Here is a 15662-nt window from a genome sequence, read left to right as displayed (position 1 = left end):
TTTTTCTCCTGCTCTGTGCAGGACCCTCTATTGTAATCCCAGTCAGAGTGGTCAGTAGTGGTAGCTCTGCACCATTTAGTTCTTCTGGTCTTGGGGTGGTGTAGGCTGTGGTTTGTGTGGTTCCTTAATCCTTTGGACTAATTGCTCCATTGGGTCTTTAGTATTATTCCCTCTCTTTTTGTCTGGACTAGAAGAGACCAATAGTTGAATCTTAGATGGCCACTCACAAGCTTATAGGGCTAATCACCAAAGTAGGATGTAGAACATTGTCTTTAAGAACTATGCTGTGCCAATTGACATAGATGTCCCCCAAATCTATGGTCTTTTGCCTTTGAGCCTGAGAACTTCATCTCGTGAAGTGTTTAATTATATCTAAGAAGTTTCCACTACTGTGCCACTTGTGTGCTCTGTAGTCTATACTAATATATGAGGAGCACCTACAGTCATGTGTTTAGAAATTTCTACCTCCAAACCTGTATCTGCCAGTGGTTGTGTTCTCTTACTGCCTCCCTCACCTCTTGGAATATCTATCTATATGTCAATTCATAGATTACTATTTGTTGATTCTATTGTTGCAGGATTGTCTATATGATAGAGTAGTTACCATAGTTGTCCTTTATTCCTGCATTCCTCTCAGTGTCCTCTCTTGCCTTGGTCATGTTGTGTTGACTTCTCCCACATTGTGTATTGCCTTTTCCTTCACCAGTATTAACTCGTGTCTGCTATCTCTTTGGTAATTTTCCCTCCCTCCCCCTCTCACCCTTGGTAACCTTCAAAGAGTCTTTTTTTTCTTCTTCTTCTTTTCCTGTATGTAAACCTTTTGTTGTTACTTTATAAAAGTGATCTCATACGATATTTGTCTTTTTGTGATTGTCTTATTTCACTCAGCATAAGGCCTTCCAGATTCATCCATGTTGTGAGATGTTTTGTGGACTCATCATTCATTACTCTTTATCTTTGTGTAGTACACCATTTTGTGTATGGACCATAGTTTGTTAATTCATTCTTCTGTTGGTGGGCACTTAAGTTTCTTCCACTTTTTTGCTATCATGAATAATGCTGCAATGAACATGGGTGTGCATATGTCTATTGGTGTCACAGTTCTTATTTCTTTGGAGTAGATACCTCGGAGTGGGATTGCTGGATTATATGGTATTTTTATTTCTAGCTTTTAGAAGAAGTACCATACAGTTTTCCATACTGGTTGTACCATTCTACATTCTTATCAGCAGTGTATAAGAGTTCCATTTTCCCCACATCCTCACCAACATTTATTTTTTCTGCTTTTTCGAATAGTGCCAGTAATGTCTGGTGAGATAGTATCTCATTGTGGTTTTGATTTGCATCTCTCTAATTGCTAATGATCATGAGCGTGTCTTTATATGCTTGTTAGCAGCCTGAATGTCTTCTTTGGTGAAGTGTCTATTCATTTCCTTTGCCCATTTTTTAATTGGATTATTTGTCTTTTTTGTTGTTGAGGCTTTGAAGTTTTCTATAAATTTTAGAGATTAGACCCTTATTGGATATGTCATAGCCAAAATTTTTTCCCAATTTGTAGGTTCACATTTTACTCTCTTGGAAAAGTCTTTTGTTGAGCATAAGTGTTTAATTTGTTTAGGAGGTCCCATTTAACTAGTTGATTTTCTTGTGTGTGTGTGCATTTTTAGTTATGCTTGGTAATCTATTTATGCCATATATTAGGCCCCCTAATGTTGTCCTAATTTTTCCTCCATGATCTTTACAGTTTTAGGTTCTATATTTAGGTCTTTGATCCATTTTGAGTTAGTTTCTGTGTATGGTGTGAAGTATGTATTCTGTTTCATTTTTATACAGATAGATATCCAACTTTGCCAGCACCATTTATTGAAAAGATTATCTCTTCCCCATTCAATAACCTTTGGTCTTGTAGAAGGTCAGCTGCCCACAGACGAATGGATTTCTGTCTGGGTTCTCAATTCTGTTCCATTGGTCTATGTGTCTATTGTTGTACCAGTACTAGGCTGTTTTGACTACCGTGTTGTATAGTAGTTCTGAGATCAAGTAGTGTGAGGCCTCCTACTTTGTTCTTTTTTAATAGGCTTTACTTATTTGGGGCCTCTTTCCCTTGCATATAAAGTTAGTGATTAGTTTTTCCATCTCAGGGAAGAATGCTACTGGAATTTGGATCAAGATTACATTATATCTACATATCGCTTTGTGTAGTATTGACATTTTCACAATGTTGAGTCTTCCTATCCATGAGCATGGTATGTTTTTCCATTTATGTAGTTCTCTTTTGGTTTCTTGCAGTAGTGTTTTGTAGTTTTCTTTGTATAAGTCTTTTATATCCCTGGTTAGATTTATTCCTAAGTATTTTGTATTTTGGGGGGCTATTGTAAATGGTATTGTTTTCCTGATTTCCTTTTCACAGTTCTTTTTGTTGATGTAGAAGAATCTGGCTGATTTCTGTACATTAATCTTGTATCCTGTCACTTTGATGAATTCTTCTATTATTTCCAGTAGCTTTCTTGTGGTGTCCTCAGGATTTTGTTTGTATGAATCATATCATCTGTGAATAGGGATAGTTTTATGTCTTCCTTAACAATGTGGATGCCCTTTATTTCCTTTTCTTGCCTTATTGCTGTCACTAGGGCTTCCAATACTATGTTGAATAAGAGTGGTGATAAACGACATCCTTGTCTGAAAGCATCCTTGAATATTTACAGATACTGTCCATTGAGGATAATGTTGGCTGTTGGTTTTTTATAAATTCCCTTTATTTTGTTGAGGAATTTCCCTTCTATTCCTATTTTACTGAGAGTTTTTACCAGGAATGGGTATGAACTTTATCAAATGCCTTTTTGCATTGATTGAGATGATCATGTGATTTTTTTCCTTTATTTTATTTACGTGGTGGATTATGTTGGTTGATTTTCTAATGTTGACCCAAACTTGCATGCCTGGTATGAATTCCACTTGGTCATGATGTATTATTTTTTTGATATGCTGTTGTTTTCTATTAGCTAGGATTTTGCTGAGAATTTTTGCATCTCTATGGGGGATATTAGTCTGAAGCTTTCTTTTTTATAGTGGTGCCCTTGCCTGGCTTTGATATTAGGGTTATGCTCACTTCATAGAATGAGTTCAGAAGTATTCCTTAGTTTGAGTAGAATTTGGTAGAATTGGTGTCAATTCTTCTCTGAATGTTTGGTGAAGCAGTCTGGACCAGGGCTTTTGTTTTGCTGGGAGTTTTTTTATGACCATTTCAATTTTTTCTTTTGTTATAGGTCTGCTTAAATTTTCTAACTCAGTTTGTGTTTGTTACGTTGTGTGTTTCTAGAAATTTATCCATTTCCTCTAGGTTTTCAATTTTTTTGGAGTACAATTTTTCATAGTATTCTGTTATGATCTTTTCTATTTCAGTTGGTTCTGTCATAATGTCACCCATCTCATTACTTATTCAAGTTATATGCATCATCTCCTGTTTTTCTTTTGTCAGTTTGGCCAGTGGTTTGTCAATTTTATTAATCTTTTCAAAAAAAAAAAACCCAGCTTTTAGTCTTATTGATTCTTTCCATTGTTTTTCTGTTCTCTGTTTCATTTATTTCTGCTATAATTTTTATTTTTTCATTTCTTCCGGCAACTGCGGGGTTCTTTTGTTGCTCTCTTTCTAGTTGTTCGAGTTGTAGGGTTAATGTTTTGATTTTTGTCCTTTCATTTTTTTTGATGTGTGCCTTTATTGCTATAAATTGACCTCTGAGCATGGCTTTTGCTGTGTCCCAAAGGTTTTGGTGTGTTGTGTTTTCGTTCTCATTTGATTTCTAGGAATTTTTTCATTTCATCTCTGATTTTTTCTATTACCCAGTAGTTTCTAAGCAGGGTGTTATTTAGTTTCCATTTAGTAGACTTTTTTTCCTTGCTCTTCCTGTTATTGATTTCTACTTTTAAAGCATTGTGGTCAGAGAAGATGCTTTGTATTATTTTGATGTTTTTGAATTTGTTGAGGCCTGCTTTGTGGCCTAAAATGTGGTCTATTCTGGAGAATGATTCATGAACATTGGAGAAGAATGAGTACTTTGCCTCTGTTGGGTGATGTGCTCTATATGTATCTATAAGGTCAAGTTGGTTGATTGTATTGTTTAGATCTCCTGTGTCTTTGTTGAGTTTCTAGTCGTTTTGTCCTTCAAGAAGGTGGTGTGTTAAAGTTTCCGAGTATTTTTGTGGAAGTGTCTATTTCTCTTTTCAGTGCTGTTAGAGTTTGTTTTATGTATTTCAGAGCTCTGCTATTGGGTGAATATATATTCATTATGGTTATGTCCTCTTGGTGGATTGACCCTTTCATCATTATATCTTGTCCTTCCTTGTCTTTTATAGTGGATTTTGCTTTAAAATCTATTTGATCTGAGATTAATATTGCCACTCCTCCTGTTTTTTGGTCATTATTTGCTTGATATATCTTTTTCCATCCTTTAAGTTTTAGTTTATTTATATCTTTGTGTCTAAGGTGTGTCTCTTGCAGACAGCATATTGATGGGTCATGTTTTGTAATCCATTCTGCTACTCTCTGTCTCTTTACTGGTGCATTTAGGCTGTTTACTTTAAATGTAGTTATCAATAGGTGTGAGTTTATTGCTGTCATTTTCTTATGATGGTGTGTGTGTGTATGTGTGGTGTTGACATTTTTTCCATTCCACTTAATTTTCTGTGCTGAGTTTTTTTTGGCTTATCTTTTCATTTCCTTCATTGATTTTGGTTTTGTATGTACTGAATTTTTATGATTTTCTTCTTTTATACTTTGATGAGTAGATTTGTTGACTTTCTTTGTGGTTACCCTAAAATTTACCTTTATATTCCTAAATTTAAAGCTGCAATACATTTCTTGATATTGCCTTGACTTCCTCTCCATATGGAAGTTCTAAATCTATACCTTTGATTCCCCCTTTATGTTTTGAAGTAGTTGTCAGTTACAGATTAACATCTCTGGATCCCTGTTTTCATCTTAGCTTTACTTTATTTATTATCTGGGTTGATAGCTGCCTGATGTTGTCACGTGTTTTAATCTCAAGTTGTTGTCTGGTGTGTTATTAGTTTTCTGTCTGAAGGTCTCTCTGTAATATTTCCTATAAAGTTGGTCTTGTTTTTACAAATTCCTTTTATTTCTGTATATCTGGAAATATCCTAATTTCACCATCAGATTTGAGGGATAATTTTGGTTGGTATACAATTCTTGGTTGGCTGTTTTTTCTTTCAAGGTTTTATATATATTATCCCATTGCCTTCTTGCATGAATGGTTTCTGCTGAGTAATCAGAACTTAGTCTTATCGAAGTCCCTTTGTAGGTGATCTTTTGTTTTTCCCAAGCTGTTTTCAGGATTCCTTCCTTGTCTTTGGTTTTGGAAAGTTTGATTATGTGTCTCGTTGATCTTCTGTTGGGATCTACCCTGTATGGGGTTTGTTGTGCTTCTTGTATGGTTATCTTTTCATCTTTAATGATATTAGGGAAGTTTTCTGTCAACATATGTATCACAATTTTCTCTGTGCTTTTTGTTGACTCCTCTTCTGGGATTCTGATCACATGTAAGTTATTCCTCTTAATGATGTCCCACATAACTCTTAGGCTTTCTTCATTCTTTTTTTTTTTTTTTTTAAATTGTTCCTTGAACAGATTAGTGTCAAGGGATAGGTTTTCTACTCCACTGATCCTGTCTTCATTTTTTCAATTCTACTCCTATGACTTTACATTGAGTTGTCAATTTCTGTAATTTTATTGTTAAGCTTCTGGATTTCTAGTTCCTGCTTCTGTATTGTTTCCAATTGTCTATTTATTTTGTTCTTGTATTGTTTTCCTGAATTCATCTAGTATTTTGTCTGTTTTCTCCATAGTTTTGTCTGGGTTTTCCTTGATTCCTTTGAGAACCCTATACATAAGTCTTTTGAATTGTTACTCAGGAAGCGCCACTACTTTTTGTTGCTTAGGGATAATTTCTGGTTCTTTATTATGATCACTTGCTGGGGCCATCTCACCCTGCTTCTTTAGGTGGTTTGCTATTTTCTGTTGTCTATGGGACATTAAGGTGTTATTGTATTTATTTTTTATTTGTATAAATATTTGCTGGTCCCTGTTTTTTGTTTTTTTTTTTTTTTTTTTTCGTCCCTTTTTAAGAAAAGAAAAATTTGAGTATGTCTGAGCAGGCCGACTGTGTGCCCCTTGTTGTTTTTTTTTTTTTTTTTTTTTGGTGATTCCTGGCAGGTGTAGCTGGAATGGTACTCTGGTTGCTGGACTGACCATGTTGGAGCCCACCCTACTTGTCTGTGAGGGGTGGATTGGCGGGTAGGTGTGGGAAGTTGGGTCTCTGTTTACTGATTTTGTGGGACAGCTGAAGGTGGGTTGGTTTGGCTTTGGCCTCCATCTGTCTTCAATTCGGTGGCTCAGGAGCAGGGAATGATGCTCTACGTGCAGGTGGAGCAAAAAATGTTGTGGGTGTGGTGGGTGAGTGGGGGCATGCTCTTCTCCTCTCGCTGGTTGGGGGAGTGTGGGTGGTAGAAAGGGGGCATCAGGGGGACATTCACACAGTTGCTCTCCCTCTATCTCCTCCTGGGCAGGGGGCGGGAGGAAGGAATGGCAGGCAGATATTTGTTCAGTCTTGCTTCATTTGTCTGTCTGTGGCAGAAGAGGGATGAAGGTGCAGTGGATAGGTACTCATGCATTCACTCTTCTTTCACCCTGTGCTGAGCTAGAGGAGGAAGGAAAGAGCCTCCAGGGGGATGTCCACACCCCACGGAAAATCCTTTTACACTGGGGGTGTGACCTTAGTAAGGGTGTTACGATCCCACCTTTAATCCTCTTTAACATAATCCAATCTTGCCCCATTAACCACAGCAGAGACTAGGATTTACAGCATATGGAAAAATTATATCAATCACAAAATGGAGGACAACCACACAATACTGGGAATCATGGCCTAACCAAGTTGACACGTATTTTTAGGAACACAATTCAATCCATGACACAGAGATACTCAGGAGTGGTGGCCCTTGACCTCACAGGGTGAATGTATTCACGAGGCAGTGGACTTTTGGAGTGTCGGCGGAAGCTCTCCCACCCAACGGGTACCCAGGCAGCCCCCCTCCTCAAACTTGCTGGCTGCAGTGAGCCCTGGCGCCTGTGTATCCTAGCTGGATGAACACACTCCTCCACATCCCATCCTCCTGATCAGAGGTGGCAGAGGGCCCCATACCCCAACTGCTTTGCCTGACCAAATCACAAGCCTATCCTCTTCCCCCACCCCACCCAATTCCATCCACTACTCCTCCTTGCCCACCTGATGAGTGAGATTAGGTGGACCTCTGTGCATGTGCCCACCCACCACCTACTTCCCCCCACCCCAGTGGAGGGCTGCAGCAGAACAGTGAGAGAGCTCTCCAACAGCTCCCTCTTCCTTCCCTCGATGCAGTGCAAGGTGGCATTTCTGTGGGTGCATCTGCCAGGCATGACTCCATTCCTCAACCTGTCCAGCAAGGAGGAGAAGAGCCATGACTTTGTGTGCATCCCCGCTTAGCCCCTTCTCTCTCCACATCTGGCATGAGGCCGCTTTTCTGTTTGTGTATCCACCAGGCACAATTCTCTCCCTTGACCCACCCAGCTTCCCAGATTATTTGCTCAGCATACAGATTGAATAAGCATGGTGAAAGGACAGAACCCTGACGCACACCCTTCCTGATTTTAAGCCACACAATATACTCTTGTTCTGTTTGAATGACTGCCTCTTGGTCTATGTACAGATTCCTCATGAGCACAATTGATTATTCTAGAGTTCCCATTCTTCACTGTGTTATCCATAATTTGTTATGATCCACACAGCCTAATGACTTTGTGTACTCAATAAAATACAAGTAAACATCTTTCTGGTATTATCTGCTTTATGTTGTTGTTGTTAGGTGCAGTCAAGTTGGTTCTGTGACATCCTCATGATCATTGTTATGCTTGAGCCCAGTGTTGCAGCCACTGTGTGAATCCATCTCATTGAGGGTATTCTTCTTTTTTGCTGACTATTAAGCATGATGTTCTTCTCTAGGAAGTGATCCCTCCTGATGACATGTCCAAAGTATGTGAAACCAACTCTCGCCACCTTGCTTCTAAGGAGCATTCTGACTGTACTTCTTCCAAGATAGATTTGTACAGTTATAAACCAAAAACAATCCCATTGCCATAGAGTTGTTTCCAACTCATAGCGACCCTAGAGGACAGAGTAGAACTGCCCCATAGGGTTTCCAAGGAGTGACTGGTGGATTCTAACTGTTGACCTTTTATTAGCAGCTGAACTCTTAACTAATGCACCACCAGGGCTCAGGGCTATTCAAGTTATCTATTTCACATTGGGTCAGTCATTGTAGGTTACGTTTATTGAGGTCCATTTCATCTAACTTGTCAAATTTATGTGTGTTTAGTTGTTCTTAGAATTCCATTAGTATCCTTTTGATGTCTGTATGGTCTGTGGTGATATATCCTTTTTTATTTGTGATATTAGTAACTTGTGTCTTCTCCTTTTTTAATTTGTCAGTCTTGCTAGAGTCAATTTTATTGAATTTTCAAAGAACCACCTCTTGTTTCATTGATTTTTTCTATTCCTTTTTTGTTTTCAATTTAATTGATTTCTACTTGTATATTTCTGATGTCCTCTCCCCTTTTTTGCTTTGGATTTATTTTATTCTGCCTTTTCTAGGTTCTTGAAGTGGGAGACAAATTATCGATTTAAGAGTTGTAGTTGTTTTTTTTTCTCTCCCTTTTCTAATGCATGCATTTAGTGTGATAAATTTCTCTCTCAGCATTGAGTGGTAGAAGCATTTTGTTATGTTGTATTTTTATTTTCATTCAGTTCAATGTATTTTTATTTCTTCAAAAATTCCTTTTTGACTCATGAATTATGTAGAAGTGTATTGTTGAGTTTGCCTGTGTTTGGAGATTTTCTTACTGTTTTCCTTTTACTGGTTTTTAGTTTGATTTTATTGGGTTAGAACTTTATTGAGGTTTGTTTTATGGCCCTGAATGTGGTCTATTTTGGTATATGGTACATGAGCACTTAAAATGAGCGTGTATTTTGATGTTATTGGATCGAGTGTTTTATAAAAGATGATTAGCTCCTACAGGTTAATGCTACTTTTGAATTTCTATGTATACTGGCTGATTTTCTGTCTAGTTCATCTATCAACTGTTGAGAGAGAGATGTGGAAGCCAAAGTCTCCAGCTGTAATTCTGGATGAGTTTATATCTCCTTTAATTTCTATCAGTTTTTGTTTCAAATATTTTTCATTTCTGTATTTTGGTATATATATATTTAGAATTACTATACCTTTTTGGCGGATTGACCATTTTATTATTATATAATATCCCCCTCTGTTTCTGGTGATTTTCTTTGCTTTGAAGTCTACTTTTTCTGATAGTAATACAACCACTCACACTTTTTTTAAGATTAATGTTTGTGTGATGTATTTTCCATTATTTTATTTTCAACCTGTCTATATTGTTATATTTGAAGTGAGAATCTTGTACACTGTATATAGTTGAGCAATGTTTTCTTATCCATTCTGTCAGTTTTTGACTTCTAGTTGGTGTATTTAGGCCATTATTAATATGTTAGGGCTTATGTATATTATTTCATTTTTTGTTTTCTGTGCTTTTCATTTTTCTAGCCTTCCTGTGAGCTAATTGTACATTTATTAGAGTTCCATCTTATCTATAGAGTTTTTAAGAATCTCTCTTTGTATAGCTCTTGTAGTTTTTGCTTTAGGTACTACATTATTACATAGTTTATCAAAGTCTATTGGTGTTGTCATTTCACCAGTTCAAATGAAATATAGAAACTTTGCCTCCCTTTATGCCCCTTTCTGTGTCCCATTTACAATATAACTGTCTTGAATATTTCCTGTACATACATTTAGAACTATACTAGACTGTATTATAATTTTTGCTTCAACCAAATATAATTTAAAAAACTTGAGAGGAGAAGAAAAGCCACTTGAATTATCCATTTTTTACTTATCATGTTCTTTCTTCCTTCCTGATTTCCAAGGTTCCTTTTTTTATAGTTTTCTTTCTGTTCAAAGAACTTCTTTTAGGCATTCTTTTTAGGGTAGATCTGCTGGTAACAAATTCTCTTAGTTTTCCTTCATTGGAGAATGTCTTCATTTCCTCAGTCACTCCTACAGGATCTTTTCACTAGGTATATGATTCAATACTGACAGTTCTTTTCTTTCAGCTCTTTAAATATTTCAATATTCTGATGTGTAATCTGCCACCATTCAAATGATTTTCCCCCCTGTATGTAAAGTATTCTTTTTCTCTGGCTGCTTGTAATTTTTTTTCTTTGTGTTTAGTTTTTGGAAGTTTAATTGCTATGCGTCTTGGAATGAACGTTTTTGAGTTTATCCTGTTTGGAGTTTGTTCTGCTTTTGGAATCTCTAGGTTTATTTCTTGCCAAATTTGGGATTTTCAGACAATATTTCTTCGAGTACTTCATCAGCCCCATCCTTATTCTTCTCTCCTTACGGGATTCCAATGATATGGATATTATAGCTTTTGTTATAATTCCTCAAGTTTCTGAGGCTCTGTTTTTTGTTGTTGTTTTGGTCTATTTTCTCACTGTTGTTCAGATTCGGTCATTTCTATTGGTTTATCTTGCATCCTATCAGTTCTTTCCTCTGTCCCTTATGTTCTGCTTTTGGTCTATTCACTGATTTTTTATTTTGGTTATTATTTTTTTCAGTTCATAAATTTCTATTTGTTTTTTTTTTATATGGTTCCTATGCAGTGGAGGTTAAAGATGTCCCAAATGTCTAACTTTTCCAAACTTCTGTACCATTCCATCATCTCTAACATCATCTACTCCCTCTTCCCTCAGTACTCTCCCTCCCATCTTTGGGTTCTGTAATTCACTGAAACGTCTCACAGAACTGACGAAAAGTATAAAGGAAACGGCTCACGCACTTGTGGAGGCTGGCAAGTCCCAAATCTGTGGGTCAGGTATAAGCCTCTCCTGACCCACATGGCTACAAGGGCTGATGAACCCAAACCAGCAGTTCAGACCACAGGCTGCTGGCTCACAAGGCTACAGAAGCTGGCAAATCAGGTCAGACAATAGGCAGCCAGGCCCACGGGATTGTGGGAGCTGGTGAATCCCAGAATCGACAGACCAGACAGCAGGCCTCTTGCTCGAGTCCCAGGAACTGGAGATCAATCAATCATGAACCTAACGCATGATCCAGATACAAAGAGAGAGAGAGCCCCACCAGGTCATCCACACATATATCTTAGATGCAGACCACACCCCACCCCAGGGAAGGATGTAACTTGAGTAAGGGTGGGACTTGAATCATCCACTCCTGCAAGGCTGCAATCTAAGATACACCCTACACCAATCCTGCCTCATCAACATGTAGAGGTCAGGATATTCAACACATAAAATGGAGGACAGCCAGATAATATTGGGAATCATGGCCTAACCAAGTTGACACATAACCCCAACTATCATAGGTTCCATATACCTTATTTGCATAGTCCCACTCAATCATTGTGTGTGAGTCACAAAGATCATGGCTAGAAGGGCCATATTAAGTAATTCATTACTCTCCACACTTTTTCATGGCTTCTTTAAAATATTTATCAGATAATTCTAACATCTCTGTCATCTCAGTGTTGGCATCTAGTTAATTGTCTTTTTTCATGGCGTTTGAGATATTCCTGGTTCTTGGTATGATAAACGATTTTCTATTGAAATCTGGACTATTTATTTATTTTTTATGATATGAGACTACAGATCTTATTTAAACCTTAGTTTTTAGTTGGCCTTTTATGACCCTACTCTGCCAGAAGGAAGATGGGTGTGTGACTTCCTTACTATCACTAAGCCACTGTTGACACTCAAAGTGGGGGGCTCACTGCTATTGGATGTTGGTGGGATTTCAGCTCCCTAGCTGATCTCCACTGACACCACAGTGGGGTAGACTCATTACTGATGGTTAAAGTGAAAGTCCTGAGCCTCCACTGGGCTTCCTCTGACATCATCTCAGAGGGGAGGGAATGGACCCCTCATTAATGCTGGTTGAGAGCAGAAATCTAAAATCCCCATTTTATCTCCATTGACACTGGAAGGAGTAGGGGGCATTACAAGCCAGATAAAAGTCTGGGCTCCCTATTTGGCCTTTTCTGACACTTCCCTGGCAGGCATTTGGGACAACTCATTAGAGCCTCATGAGCATGGAAGTCTAGGCTCTCCATTTAGCCTTAACTGGTAGGTTCTGGAAAGTCATCATTTTTTTTGGCCCTGTTTGGTTGGAATAGAGTGGTTATTGTCTAAAAGGTTTCTATCTTACTAGGCTGCCCTTTCCTCATCCTTTGACTAAAGAAAGTTTTCTTTGGGCCTTTTTTTTTTTTTTTTCTATACCTGTTGATATTTTCAGGTTGCTGGCTTCTTCATTTGCTAGTCTAGGATATAGCAGACAAAATGAAAATTCAGAGAAGTCATCACTGTGTCATTCCTCAGGTCCCGAGGACCCTGACTTGTCTGCCTTCTTCTCTCCACCTTTCAGAGACCTCTTACATTTATTTTACATATAATGTTCAGGGTTTTAATTGTACTTAGTGGAGGAAATAGGAAAAATTACATCTACTCCATATTCCAGAAATGAAAGTGTCCAGATTTGGTTTTTCAAATATGTCTATTGTGGTTGTTGTTCTTCTGCTTTCAGCCAGGACCCATCTGACATGAGCAATAATATCCCTCATTCTACATTCTCTTCTGAATCCAGCCTGAATTTCTGGCAGTTCCTTGCAGATGTACTGCTGCAACTGTTTTTGAACTATCTTCAGGAAAATTTTACTTGCATGTGATATTAATGATATTGTTCGATAATTTCCACATTATATTGGATCACTTTTCTTTGGAATAGGCATAAATATGGATCTCTTCCAGTCAGTTGGCCAGGTAGCTGTCTTCCAAATTTCTTGGTATAGACGAGTGAGCACTTCCAGCACTGCTTCCTTTTTTTGAAATAATTACAGTAGTGATTTAAATTTTTTTTCTCAAAGAAAATCTTATACAAAAACCAAGCTTACAGTAAAGATAAAACTAAGATTACTTGAAGAAAAACTTCTTTGAGCTCCATACATTGCACTCTTTAATTCTTTTGCAATGAAGCAATAACAGAAGGGGCTGGATTTAGGCATAGTATAGTCCTGAACATTGACCTTTTCCCACACATGACACATGGACAAGAACAAGGACTCTCTTAAGGTTCTCTAATCAGCCGAAAATGTGACGCTAGCCACTACCACACTCCTTTCCTTGTAGCTAACAGGGTACATTCTCCTTGTTAGGGAAATACATACAATGTGATTTCTCATCACTTGGTAAGTGAACATTGCAAAGATTGAAAATTGCAGTCACTTTAATGAATATTACTTTCACCACCCATTAAAGAAATATGTATTGAGTGCTACTGTGTGCCTGGCGCTATGGACACTAGGTAGAGCCATTTATATAATTTGTGGCACTAAGTGCAGAATAAAAAGGTTGAGCTGCTTGTTCAAAAAGCAGGAAAAATAATGTCATTAAAAGTACTAACATATACAGGTTTTTTTTTTATTCCCCCCATCTGTCATACTGTACTTTATTTGTTATTTAATGTCACATTTCCTCAGGCAATAGGATAGTCCACTTCCCACATATCCATTACTACAACCCACAGGACAAACATGACCCCCCAAGTAATTACAAATTCCACACCAGTGTGCACTTGGTACCAGCTTCATAGGTGGACAAAAGGCTTGCTAGTCACCTACAAACGTGCCATGCTGCTGCCAGCCTGGGATGGGGATAGCTGCCACCATGCCTTGCCCCAAGACACCTGTGGCCACACATCTGACCCCAGCCTTCATTGCACCCAGGCCCTCTCCAGGGATGGAGGACAGCATCAGTCTTCAGCAGGTGCAGTGAGAGGGAGGTTAGGTAGTTCCTAGAGCATGAAGGACAGCAGAGCAAGCAGTCTAGGACTTATACCAGGAATGCGGGCTGGAGGTGGAATCAGATGTGAGTCAACACTCCAAGTCTGTGGTGCAGGCTCCATTGCCCCATAGAGCTTCACTTACAAAACACAAATTCAAAGATAAAATTATTAAGGCTTTCAAGACAGTGACCACAAAGTATTAAAGCCAAGCCTGGAACCATTCTCAGAACAGGGCCCTGTGCACATATCCTGGTCTCATGCCCATGAAACTGGCTGAAGCACTAGGGACACGATGGTGGAATGCCTTGAAATTCTCTATAAAACTTCAAAGGAACTGGTTTAAAAATTAAAACTTTAATCTTTTAAGCATATATTTCATGTATTTTGTTAATACACACTCAAGGAATTTGACTATTTTTTAATTAAATCCTTGTGTTGTTTTGACATTTGGAAGACGTTAACACTTTCAAGCGGCCTTGATGAGGTGGGTCTGTTGACTTTCTTTACTTCATCAAATATTGGTATTATGGTAAAGATAGTTATTATACGCTCATAAATTTCTTGGTGATCTCATTATTATTCTGTAATTATTCCTTCAAGACAGAAACTAAGCTCCATTGCTCAATAGGGACTATTTTATTTCATCTAGAACAGAAAAGCTGCAACTTATTTATTTTCAATGGTGAACTGAAAATTCACAAATGGCTGTCATCAACATCCTTATTCTTTTTTTATTTTTTTAACTGGGTCTTATTTTTTACCTTCAGGGAGACTTAGCAGGAATTCTGTGGGCTGAGTCGGTATCTTCAAGGGCACCGGGTTTTTATCACATTTGATATTTAGATTTAGTCTTTCAATGTTGCAAAGTAAGTATTATTGTTTCCATTTTACAGATGAGGAAATTGAGTTAAATAATTTGCCCTAAGAAAATGACAAAGGTGCAGTTTCTTCAACATTCAAATTCTTCTCACTGTGATATGTAGTCTCTCAAAAATGTCTTTTCTTCACAAGGAAAGAAATATGCTTATGTTTATAATACAAAAAATTTTGTTGTAAAGATGAATGATCCTCAAAGGCAACTGGACAATCCAAGGCTCATTATTGTTGTTGTCTGGCATTTTTGTTTGTATAGTTCGCCATTACAATACATAAAAACATGTTATATCAAGAATAAAGTTAATTTAAAGGAACGTTTAAAAGAACTGGCTTAAGATCTTCACCCTTTTCTCTTAGAAGTAATAACATACTTCCATAGACCTGTCCATTTGGAGTTCATACATGGAGAGTTACTTACTGAAGGACAAAGGGGATTTTATAACCGGATTCTCTTAAGAAGTCCTCCGGCACAGACCTCAAAGACAGCTTACCAATTAGGTTGCAGCATGGCTATTTTTAATATTTTGCATCACACAGTTAATTTGGGATATGCTTATTGTTCTCTATCTTTGTTTCAGTGCTTCTGTTAACTCTGACCAATACTACAACTTTTATGTAGAATTTACCTCGAGGGTTGGCTTGAAGCTGTCGAAGTAATAGACCTGTGATTACCCCACAGAGTAATTTCTCCTAAATAATTAAAATATATTTGAGGTATTCACTTACCTATTCATTTGTTCTTCAATGTTTAGAAAATATTTTGAACCAAGTGTGGCATATTGGAGGAGCTCACTTACTTTCATGCT

The sequence above is a fragment of the Trichechus manatus genome, unplaced genomic scaffold (assembly GCF_000243295.1).
Source record: "Trichechus manatus latirostris isolate Lorelei unplaced genomic scaffold, TriManLat1.0 scaffold00018, whole genome shotgun sequence".
NCBI lineage: Eukaryota > Metazoa > Chordata > Mammalia > Sirenia > Trichechidae > Trichechus > Trichechus manatus.
Note: the sequence above shows the minus strand (reverse complement) of the source record.